Source organism: Cetorhinus maximus, chromosome 29, assembly GCF_964194155.1.
Source record: "Cetorhinus maximus chromosome 29, sCetMax3.hap1.1, whole genome shotgun sequence".
In the NCBI taxonomy this organism is placed as follows: domain Eukaryota; kingdom Metazoa; phylum Chordata; class Chondrichthyes; order Lamniformes; family Cetorhinidae; genus Cetorhinus; species Cetorhinus maximus.
The window spans coordinates 25,036,663-25,049,563 of NC_135907.1; the positions used below are offsets into that span (position 1 = coordinate 25,036,663).

Sequence of the window (12,901 nt, forward strand, 5' to 3'; positions counted from 1 at the left end):
AAAAACATCTGGCCTGGTCAACTAAAATCTACTCATCCCCTTACAGATCCTCGAAGGTCCAGGTACACCCCGTTTGAAAATCTATGCTTTACATTGCCATGCCAATCTCTCTCTCTTTCATTGAAGTCACTAAGTTGACTTCTCCTCTGATCTATGACAAGAAAAAAGTACTGGTAGAAAGTAGCAAACACCTCTTGTAACTCTCAATTAACCAAGGTATCCATGGTGCTGCAAGAAACTGTTCTTTGGATAGTCCTATTCTCAGAAATGATAACCATCCAGCTTTGTAGTGAGAGTCTGTACAGCTGGACATATCTCAGACGCCCAAAATAGACTTTTTTTCCCCAAAGTCCAATGTGTAATAAATGAGCAATGTACACCACACTCACCAACACAGCTGCTCATTTCATAACATCTGAATGTTTTCTCTTTAAGGAGAAAACTTTGAGTGCCAAAAGTTATTTTTTAAATAACGCAATTCAATGTATTGCTTTAGTTTTTCCTTATAGCCTACAATGCTAATTTATAGTGTCCAGTAAATCTTGATCATTAAAGGAACAGGGAGAGGGGAAGAGATGAGAAATGAGGGCAGAAAGGAAAAACGAAGGCAAGAAAGAAAACAACATGAATATAAAACAAGAACGCTACATTCAAGCACAACACAAGTGATTTAGTGAAATGCTGGCAGATAACCAGAAAGCCTTGCTGGGAAAGGAGAAAGAAAAACTAGAAATGAAACTCAGCCCCCACCTATATTCTGACAGATCAGATAAATAAACTGTATCTCTCCCAACAAAAAGTTATACCCTGATAATCTCAGAAATCCCAAATGTAAAGCTTCAAAGTGGCCTAGGAAATGATTACTGGCAAAGCTATTAAATATTGAGAACATAACAGTATGTCTAGTCCACATTTTAGCAGGTAAAATGCAAATGCAGTTTCTCTGCTTGCCTCTCATGAGCAATATTACTTTAATTTGAGATGAGATAGCACAATATAGAAATCCTTGTGATCTGGATATTGCTGCTTGTTGCTTTAGCCTAAGGCACGGGTATAATTGGGGACATTTGATCTAACTCAGCACAGGAAGTGAAAAGGCCTCTGAGCTAAGCTTAAACACTGACAATCTTTGTGCTTTGACTCTATTCTGGGAACATCTGGAATCAATTAAATGAAGTGACTCAGAAGCTCTCAAAACCATAATTCACTCTTTAAATACTAATGAACATTTCATACCTCTGTAGCAAACAACCTTCTGGAGGCTCTTTAGTTCACAAAAGAATATTTGTGCACAGTGGCTGAATTTAGCTGTGAGAGGCTAACATAGTCCAACTCACAAGACGGACCACGAGGTTGAGACAAAGTCCTTTTTTTTTCTTAAATGCTACCAAATCTGCAAACAGATATAATCTTATAAATAAGACAGCACTAGGGTTAGCAAGAGAAAACATTTATCCCATGACCCCACAAGGATTTCATAACACAGGGGTAATGGAACATTGCCAGTGGCATACTGGCTTGAAGAGCATACAAGCTTTCCATGAGAAACTGTGTTAATCCAAACAAATGAAGGCCATGCAATTTCTAAACAAATTTAACACTTTTTTCAGTTGACTAACAAGTTAAAAGCCATCTATAAAGACAGCCTTTACAAAGGATCTCAAATGTCTTGTAAACTGTCCTTTTTTTAACATGTCACAACACAAAACAAGCTGTTTCCGTCATCTGACTCCACCCCTGCTTTGCATCATCTTCTGCTGAGGCCCTCATCCATGCCTTGTTACCCCTAGAGTTGACTATCCCAATGCACTCCTGGCTGGCAGCCCACATTCTACTCTCTGCAAACTGGCGGTCATCCAAAACTCTGCCACCCATGTCCCAACTCTCACCAACTCCCATTCATTCATCATCTGTGTGCTCGCTTGACGACACTGAATCCCGGTTAAGCCATAGCTTGATTTTAAAAACTTCATCCTCACTTTCAAATGTTCCATAGCCTCGCTCCTCCCCAGCTCTGTAATCACCTCCAGCCGCACAACCCTCCAAGATATCTGCACTCCTCTAATTCTGGCTTCTTGAGCATTCTTCGATTTTAATCTTTACACCGTTGGTGGCTGTGCCTTCAGTTGTTAAGGCCTAAGCTCCAAAATACCCTCCCTACACCTAATGTCTCTCTCACTGCCCTTCTCTCCTCTTTAAGAAGCTCTTTAAAACCTACCTCTTTGACCAAGTTTTTGGTAATCTGGTCTAATGTGGCTCAATGTCAAATTTTGATTTAAAACACTTTTGTGAAGCACCTTAAGATGTTATATTAAAGAGGCACAAGTTGTTGTTTGGCACAACCAGTCCACATTGGTGTCCATCCTTCACACAAGGAGTACCCCAAATCTCACTTGTATGCTCTGTTACCAAATCCCTTTATTAGCATATAGCCTATAAATTTAATTTAATTTATTGCAAGGATTCGTGCCGTGGTACAGTTTTATAGGCTGAAGGAGCCCTATATGTCCCAGCAGCCATTAATCATGTACAAAGTTGAACAATATAATGTGGCAAGTTAATGGACAGTGACAACAGCACAGTCAAGCATCCAATACCTTACTTGCCAGAAGTACTTTCTGTTCGAGGTCACTGGATAGTAGATAGAAAAAAAATTGCCCATCTAACTCAGAAACAAAGAACCATGGGTAGGTGCTGCTTTTCTCAAATTCCTTTGCAACCTCTGAAATCAATCTAATAAGCTCCAGAGGGCCACAGTGAATGGGTGACAAAAGCTTCAATTCCCCATATACCTCTATATGTGGATATGCTAGCCACTCAGAAGTTGGTCTGGCTCACTCTGAATGTTTGCAGGGAACACACTCACAACATGTTGTTATGACCACAGCTGATATTAATTGCAGTGCAAACCAAATCCCAGAGGAAAACTTGGCTTACGAATATACCCCTTTTTTGCATTCTGAAAACGAGAAGTTGCACTGATCTCAGCAGCAAGTAGTCCAGTTACACTTTTGGGATTTTAAAACTTATTAATAAGAATAAAAGAAAACTTAAATACAAGATTACAGTTACACAGTTAAACTTAGTCTTACAAAACATTCCCCAAAAAGACACTCTTTTTGGTCAGACCCACAAGTAAACAACTTCCAGGCAACATTCCCTTATAGGTGTTTAACTATAAAAGTCCAATAATATTACCCAAGGCAAACTGCTGCAGCTTCAATAAAGGCATGCCATAGGACCTGTAACTCTCTTCCACTCCGCTGTGAAAATCCAAATTTCAGAATAAAACTGCTTTTTGCAGCCCAAGATTTTTCTGGCTTGACTGGATGGTTGATTCAAACTGCATCCTCTCCCAGCCCACAACTCCAGCGCTACAGCTTAGTTCCAGCTCAAGCCACTGCAGCTCAAACAGCTCTCCACACTAACTCTAAAATACCATTTTTCCCTTTCATCTCAGGTTCCATTGTTCTCACACCTCTTTGAAACTCAAACCCTTCCAAATATAAGATCTTTCATGTTTCCATCTTGTCTTTGTTTTCGAGTCAATGAAATATAATATCCCCACTTCTATTTACCTATGGAACTCCTGCAAGATGCAAACATGTTTCTTGCCACCTCGGACTTCCCTTTGATATTCAAACAAATTCTCCACCTATCTAAAAGTGCAAATGTTAGATCTACTCTATTCACTTGTACCTCAAACCTAGCACCTCTATCCTTTCATGTTTTAATCGCCCCTTCCCTCCCAGACAGCCTGTCTCCTATTAATCTCTGCCCATCTTAATTCAATTATACACATGCACAGCCTTTTTCACAGAATAACAATATTCCCCAAAAATATTTTTATAAACATCCGTTTCTCATAACATGCCAACAACATATTCCAGAGGCTGAAGATTCTCTGTGAAATAAAGCACTTCTTCTATTTAATATAGCAACATACTTGTGTCTCCTTGTGCTCTTCAGCTTATCTAGCTTGAAAAAACCCATCCACTTTGATTGATGGATCTAATCCTTCCATTATTTTGAAGACTTAGGAACAATGGAACAGGAGTAGGTCATTTTGCCCCTCAAGCCTGTTCAGTGAGATCATTGCTGATCTGCAACCTAACTCTGTATACCTGCCTTGCTCCATATCATAAGAACATAAGAAATAGGAGAAATTGACCCTCGAGCCTGCTCCACCATTCAATAAGATCATGGCTGATCTAATTGTGGTCTTGTCATCAGACTAGTAATCCAGAGGCTCAGGCTAATGCTCTGGGATACAGTTTCGAATCCCACCATGACAACTGGTGGAATTTAAATTCAGTTAATAAATCTGGAATTAAAAAGCTAGACTCAGTAATAGAGATCATGAAACTATTGTCAATTGTTGTAAAAACTCATCTGGTTCACTAAGGTCCTTTAGGGAAAGGAATCTGCTGTCCTTACCTGGTCTGGCCTAGGTGACTCCAGAACCACAGCAATGTGGTTGACTCTTAACTGCCCTCTGAAATGGCCTAGCAAGCCACTCAGTTGTATCAAACCACTAAAAAGTCAATAAAAATGAAACCGGATAATCCACCCAGCATCGACCTGAGTACAGGAAATGACAACGGCAAACTCAGCCATGTCGACCCCAAAAAGTCCTCCTTACTAACATCTGGGAGCTTGTGCCAAAATTTGGAGAGCTGTCCTACAGATGAGTCAAGCAACAGCCTGACAGTCATCCTCACAGAATCATACTTTACAGACAATTTCCCTGACACCACCATCACCATCCCTGGGCACGTCCAGTCACACCAGAGGTGGTGGCATAGTGGTGTACAGTCAGGAGGGAGTTGCCCTAGGAGTTGCCCAGCGAGTCCTCAACATTGGCTCTGGACCCCATGAAGTCTCATGGCATTAGGTCAAACACGGGCAAGGAAATCTCCTAATTACCACAAATCGCACCGCCTCCCCGCCCCCCCTCTCAGCTGATGAGTCAGTATTCCTCCATATTGAACACCACTTTGAGGAAGCACTGAGGGTGGCAAGGGCACAGAATGCATCCTGGGTAGGTAGCACCACTACTGACCAAGCTGGCCAAATCCTAAAAGACACGGCTGCTGAATTGGGTCTGCTGCAGGTGGTAAAGGAGCCAACAAGAGGAATAAAACATGCTGACCTTGTCCTCACCTATCGACCTGTCGCAAATGCATCTGTCCATGACAGTATTTGTAGGAGTGATCACCACACAGTCCTTGTGGAGACAATGTCCCATCTTCACATTGAGGATCTCTCCATCATGCTGCGTGGCACTACCACCGTGCTAAATGGGATAGATTTCGAACCGATCTAGCAACTCAAGACTAGGTAACCATGAGGCACTGTGGGCCATCAGCAGCAGCAGAATTGTGTTCATCCATATCTGTGACCTCATAGCCCAGCATATCCCTCACCCTATCACTATCATCAAACTGGGGGATCAACCTTGGTTCAATGAAGAGTGCAGGAGGGCATGCCAGGAGCAGCACCAGGCATACCTAAAAATGAGGCGCCAACCTGGTGAAGTTACAGCACAGGACTACTTGCATACCAAAGAACGAAAGCAACAAGTGATAGACAGGGCTAAGTGATCCCACAACCAATGGATCAGATCTAAGCTCTGCAGTCCTGCCACATCCAGTCGCGAATGACGGTGGACAAATAAACAACTCACTGGAGGCGGTGGCTCGACAAATATCCCCATCCTCAATGACAGGGGAGCCCAGCACATCAATGCAAAAGATAAGGCTGAAGTGTTTGCAACAATCTTCAGCCAGAAACGCAGGTGGATGATCCATCTTGGCCTCCTCCGGAGATCCCCAGTATCACAGATGTTCTTGTTCAGCCACTTTGATTCGCTCCATGTGATATCAAGAAACAGCTGAAGACACTGGATACTGCAAAAGCTATGGCCTCTGACAATATTCCAGCATTAATGCTGAAAAACTTGTGCTCCAGAACTAGTTTTGCCCTTAAGCAAGCTGTTCCAGTCCAACTAAAACACTGGCATCCACCCGGCAATGTGGAAAACTGTCCCAGGTATGTCCTATCCACGAAAAGCAAGTCAAATCCAACCCAGCCAATTAATGCTCCATCAGTCTACCCTCGATCATCAGTAAATCAATGGAAGGGGTCATCGACAATGCTATCAAGCGGCACTCTCTCAGCAATAACTTACTTACTGATGCCCAGTTGGGTTCCGCCAGGGCCAGTCAGCGACTGACCTCATTGCAGCCTTGGTTCAAACATGGACAAAAGAGCTGAACTCCAGGGGTGAGGTGAGAGTGACTGCCCTTGACATTAAGGCAGCATTTGATCAAGTGTGGCATCTAGAAGCTCTAGCAAAAGTCAATGGGAATCAGGGGGAAAACTCTCCGCTGGTTGGAGTCATACCTAGCACAAAGGAAGATGGTTGTGGTTGTTGTAGATCAATCATCCCAGTTCCAGGATATTACTGCGGGAGTTCCTCAGGGTAGTGCCCCAGCCCAACCATCTTCAGCTGCTTCATCAATGACCTTCCCTCCATCATAAGGTCAGAAGCAAGGGTGTTCGCTGATGATCTCACAGTGTTCAGCACTATTCATGACTCCTCATATGAAGCAGTCTGTGCCCATAGTCAGCAAGACCTGGACAACATTCAGGATAGGGTGATAAGTGGCAAGTAACATTTGTGCCACACAAGTGCCAAGCAATGACCATCTCCAACAAGAGAGAATCCAACTACCTCCCCATGAATTTCAATGGCATTACCATCGCTGAATCCCCCACTATCAACATCCTGGGGGTCACCATTGACCAGAAATTGAACTGGACCAGCCATATAAATACTGTGGCTACAAGAGCCGGTTGCAGGCTAGGAATTCAGCAGAGACTAATTCACCTCCTGACTCCCCAAAGCCTGTCCACCATCTACAAGGCACAAGTCAGGAGCGTGATAGATACTCTCCACTTGCCTGGATGAGTGCAACTCCACCAACACTCAAGAAGCTTGAAACCATCCAGGACAAAGCAACCCACTCGATTGGCACCCCATCCACCACCTCCAACATCCATGCCCTCCACCACCAACACACAGTAGCAGCAGTGTGTACCATCTACAAGATGCACTGCAGCAACTCACCAAGGCTCCCTGAATGGCATCTTCCAAACCCATGACCTTTACCACCTAGAAGGACAAGGGCAGAATTGGAACACCACCACCTGCAATTTCCCCTCCAAGCCATACACCTTCCTGTCTTGGAACCATATTGCCATTCCTTCACTGTCGCTAGGTCAAAATCCTGGAACTCCCTCCCTAACAGCACTGTGGGTGTACCTACACCACATGGACCGCAGCGGGTCAAGAAGGCAGCTCACCACCACCTTCTCAAGGGCAATTAGGAATGGGCAATAAAAAATGCTGGCCTAGTTAACAACGCACAGTCCCATGAAGGAATCAAAAAGAACTCCACTTTCCTGCCTGCTCCCCATAGCCCATGACTCTCTTGTAGATCAAAAATCTGCCCAATTCAGCTTTGAATATTTCAATGGCCCAGCCTCCACTGTTCTGGGATAGAGAATTCCGAAGATTGATGGTGCCCTTGGGAAATAATTCCTCCTCATCTATGTCTTAAATTGGAGAACCCTTATTTTGAAACTGTGCCCCCTAGTTCTAGATTCCCCTGGGATGGGTGAGGAAGAAATATTCTCTCAGCATCTACCCTGTCAAGCCCCTTCAGAATCTATATGTTTCAATAAGATCACCTCTCATATCCCTAAATACCTTTAGGCTAACAAAAATCTATCAATCTCAGATTTAAAATTAACAATTGATCTAGCATCAATTGCCATTTGCAGATGAGATTCCAAACTTCTCCCACCCTGTGTGATCATGTGCTTCCTAATTTCACTCCTAAAAAAGGTCCAACTCTCTAATTTTTTGATTATGCTCCCAAGTCCTAGATCAGGAGAAATTGTTTCCCTTCATACCTTGAACACTTCAATCAAATCATCCCTCAATCTTCTAAATTCCAGGGAATACAACCTCAATCAAATCTTCTCAAAGTCCATGCTTTTGTAAGTAAAAAAGAATTCTAAGTTCTCTCAGCCTATTCTGAAAACCGAAGGCCTTCAAACTGGATATCATTTTAATGGCCCTCTTCTGAACCTCTCCTAGAATTTCTATAACATTCACTATGTAAGAGGACTAAAACTGGACACAGTGTTGCAGATGTGATCTGGTCAAGACTTTATACAAAGAAAGGATAATACATCTCTCATTACAGTGTCAGCCGTGGCTCAGTGGGTAGCGTACTCATCTCTGAGTCAAATGGTTGTGGGTTCATGTCCCTCTCCAGGATTTCAGTACAAAAATCAAGGCTGACACTCCAGCACAGGACTGAGGAATTATTGCACTGTCAGAGGCATCAACATTCTGATGAGATATTAGACCGAGATCACGCCTGGCCTTGATGGATGTAAAAGATTCCGTGGCACAATTCTGAAGAAGCGCAGGGGAGTTATCCCCAGTGTCCTGGCCAATACTTATCCTTCAATTAATTTTACAATTAATTGGTCATCATTACATTGCTGTTTGTGGGAGCTTGCTGTGAGCAATTTGGCTACCCTGTTTCCTACATTACAACAGTGACTACACTTTAAAACTATTTCATCAGCTGTAAAACTCGGTCGTTTAAATGCAAGTTGTTTTTTACTTTAAATTTCCTGGCTATACATCCTAACTATTGCAATACTCTAGTGGCATGGGTGATGGACATATCTCCAGTAATCCCCAGGTCCTTCTCAGATAGAGGCCCATACTTTCATCATATTGAGATCCGTCGCCTAAGGTACTTACACCTCTCAAAATCTGTCACCCAAGAATTTTCATATAATTTTCCAACACCTTCATTCGGATCATTGAAAAGATGAAAAATAATAACCCAATATAGATATAAAAACAGAAAATATGGAAATACTCAGCAAGTCATGCAGCATCTGTGGAGAGAAAAGTTATACCATATGGTGAGGGCTGGGGTTAGAGGCAACTACAGTAGAGAACCACTACCATTAATAACTACTTTGTCTACAGGAATGCAAACAGAATGAATGGAAAGCCTGATTCACAGGAATTGCCTTGTATATAGTAACATTTTTATAACATAACGAACTTTACTTTTTAAACTGGAAACTAAGCTACTGCAATAGAAAAAAAAACTTGCAGCAATGCGTTTTTCTGCACTTAATGTGATCTAGGGCTACATTTTTAAGTTTTAAAAATGAAAAACAAACACAGCTGTTTGAGGCATGGGCGGGCTCCAGGGAGGACATATGGCTGCCATCTAACTCGCTACACAAAGCAAATATGTTTCATAAGGAATTCTTGGTTTCTTGAAAATCCACAGTAACTTTGTGTCCAACGTATTGCATACTTCTGGTTTGGATCAGTCGACACTCAGTACAAAGTTACTAAAATCCCATTCACAGGAAAATTGTGAAAAAATAATCGTTTCCTTAAATGTATAAAATAGATTCCTACATGTTAAAGCAAATTTTCTATATTAGGTCTAAAACATATTTATTTCAAAACCAAACCTTTCAGTAGACTGGAAATTTGTTTTGACACAAATTTAAATTTATGTGGGGTTTGATCAGAGTACACAAGTGAGAAACTTTCCACTGGCAGGAGGTTTGTAACCAGGGGGTACAGACTTAAGGCAACTGGCACAAGAAATGCGGCGATGAGATTTTTTTCCAATTAGAAAGTTATTACAATCTGGAACATACTGCCCGAAAGGGTGATGGAAGCATGGTGCCTCAGAATTGAACACAATGTTGCAGCTGAGGCCTAACCAGAGCTTAACAAAGGTTTAGCATAACTTGCTTGCTTTTATGCTCTATTCCCCTATTAATAAAGCCAAGGATCCTCTACATTTTTCATTAAAAAAAGGCTTCGCTATTGTCCTGCCACCCTCAAAGATTTATGTACATATACCCTCAGGTATCTGTTCCTGCACCCCTTTAAAATTGTACCATTTGGTACAATTGCTGCTCCTCATACTTCCTACCAAAAATGTATGCTTTACACATCTCAGGGTCAGAGAGTCATAGAGGTCTACAGCACAGGAAAAGGCCCTTTGGCCCATCGAGTTTGCGCCGGTCAAACAAGTACCTAACTATTCTAATCCCATTTTCCAGCACTAGGCTCATAGCCTTGTGTGCCATTGCATCGCAAGTGCACATCCAAACACTTCTTAAATGTTATGAGGGTTTCTGCCTCTACCATCCTTTCAGGCAGTGAGTTCCAGATTCCAACCACCCTCTGGGTGAAGTATTTCTTCCTCACATCCCCTCTAAACCTCCTGCCCCTTACCTTAAATCTATGCCCCCTGGTTATTGATCCCTCCACTAAGGGGAAAAATTCCTTCCTGTCTACCCTATCTATACCCCTCATAATTTTATACACCTCAATCATGTCCCCCCTCAATCTCCTCTGCTCCAGGGAAAATAACCCCAGTCTATCCAATCTCTCCTCATAACTAAAACTCTCCAGTCCAGGCAACATCCTGGTGAATCTCTTCTGCACTCTCTCTAGTGCAATCACATCCTTCCTATAATGCGGATTCCAGAACTGCGCACAATACTCTAGCTGTGGCCTAACCAACGTTTTATACAGTTCCTGTATAACCTCCCTGCTCTTATATTCTATGCCTCGGCTAATAAAGTCAAGTATCCCACATGCCTTCTTAACCGCCTTATCTACCTGTCCCACTACCTTAAGGTCCCTCTGGTCCTGAGTACTTCCCAGGGTCCTACCATTCATCGTGTATTCCCGTGCCTTGTTTGTCCTGCCCAAGTGCATCACCTCACACTTATCCGGATTAAATTCCATTTGCCACTGATCAGCCCGTCTATATCCTCCTGTAATCTAAGGCTATCCTCCTTACCACCCCACCAATTTTCATGTTATCCGCAAACTTACTGATCAACCCTCCTACATTCAAGTCTAAATAGTTTATGTATACCACAAACAGCAAGGGACCCAACACCAATCCCTGTGGAACCCCACTGGACCCAGGATCCAGTCACAAAAACACCCCTCAACCATCACCCTCTGCTTCCTGCCACTCAGCCAATTCTGGATCCAATTTGCCAAATTGCCTTGGGTCCCATGGGTTATCAGTCTCCCATGCGGGACCTTATCAAAAGCCTTGAAGTCCAAGTAGATTATGTCAAATGCATTGCCCTCATCTGCACACCTAGTCACCTCTTCAAAAAATTCAATCAAACTGGTCAGACATGACCTCCCCTTAACAAAGGCATGCTGACTGTCCTTGATTAATTCCTGCCTCTCCAAGTGTAGATTAATTCTGTCCCTCAGAATTGCTTCCACGAGTTTCCCCACCACTGAGGTTAGGCTGACTGGTCTGTAGTTCCCTGGATTATCCCTTCCCCCCTTCGTGAATAATGGTACCATATCGGCTGTCCTCCAGTCCTCTGGCACCTCTCCTGCGGCCAGAGAGGTATTGAAAATTATTGCCAACGCCCCTGCTATCTCCTCCCTTGCCTCACTCAACATTTTCTCTCATGAAAGTGCTGGCTACGATTCTGTGGGCGCCAACTGCTCTCTCATACCTCACCCAAGTCATCATTCTTCATGTGAATCTAAACAATGAGTGTCAACAGATTGCTCACTCTGGAGTTTCACAGCCAAGTCCATTCTTACACTCAGCCACATAGTTTTCAGCAGGGGATCATTGGAGAGCAATTAAAAGCAGGAACTCCTGGCTGAATATCTCCCTCCCCAGCCCAGAGACAGAGGTTAACTGTAGTATCCTGAATGCCACTCTTGTTCTGACCAGCTGACTCCGTACAGGTCAAGCATTGAACCAAAAGCTTTCTGGCCAATAAAACCCTGTTCTGTGCCATGTAGCATATTTACCCTCAACTAAAATGTTAACAGGTGACACAGAAGCACAACTGGAATACTAGGTGGTCATATTTCATAACACCAAACATATTTTATGAAACACAATTACTGGTTATCTTACTGCTTCAGAATATTTATAGTAGTACTTTAGCATTGCTGTATAAAAACGCATTCAGAAAACATTCTTGAATATGCAAATTCATTTTGCATTTAATATAACTTGGATTTTCTAATGACTAAAGCATTTTCAGTAAAAGGTTTCTCTTCTTCACCACCTAAATATGCAATCCAGTCAAATAACGTGCATGTTATTCTAGGGCCCCCTATAAGGTTCTTTCCTACATGAGTACTCTCGGGTTTCCACCTGCAAGGAAGAAAGTTTTAGAAAAATTATACTTATTTGTTAAAATGTAGGGACGCAGCCATGCAGCATACCTGTGAAAATGATGAATATTATGTATTGCACTGAACAGCATGTTTACAGCAAAAACAGATTTACATTTCAATTACTGTAGAATGAAGAAAGCAAGATTTTTTTTGATTATTATATCTGTACTCTTTCTTCTTTCCTCCTCTCTTGCCCCTAAGATTGATGACTCTAGTTTGAAGTTCACTGGGGAGGCAACCTCTGACAGTTCATCTAAATTACCATTTTTTTTTATAGCCGATAAGAGTGAGTTCAGCAAGGTATTCAGTATGGTGGAGGGGCACCACAGCAGAGCACAATCTTCTTCTCAACATCCACACACAAACATATGTGCATGCATATACACAGACACACATTTTCTGGCAAAAATATCTGGTTAGTTCCTCAGGGATAGAAAAAATGTCTGATTTATGCTGTACACTGAAGACACCCAGCTTTACCTCAACACCTCGCTCAACCCACCCACTCCCACTAATTTGTGAGGCTACTTGCCCAACATCCAGTAAGAGCAGAAATTTCCTCCAGTTAAATATTGGCAAAACCAAAGCCATTGT

At 42.5% G+C, this 12,901-nt stretch overlaps 1 protein-coding gene across 2 annotated transcripts in view; it reads right to left on the reverse strand.

Annotated features, from left to right (window-relative positions):
• Positions 1–12,901, reverse strand: part of LOC144669472 (RNA binding protein fox-1 homolog 1-like) — a 304,542-nt gene that overhangs the window by 245,016 nt on the left and 46,625 nt on the right. The window lies entirely within an intron of this gene.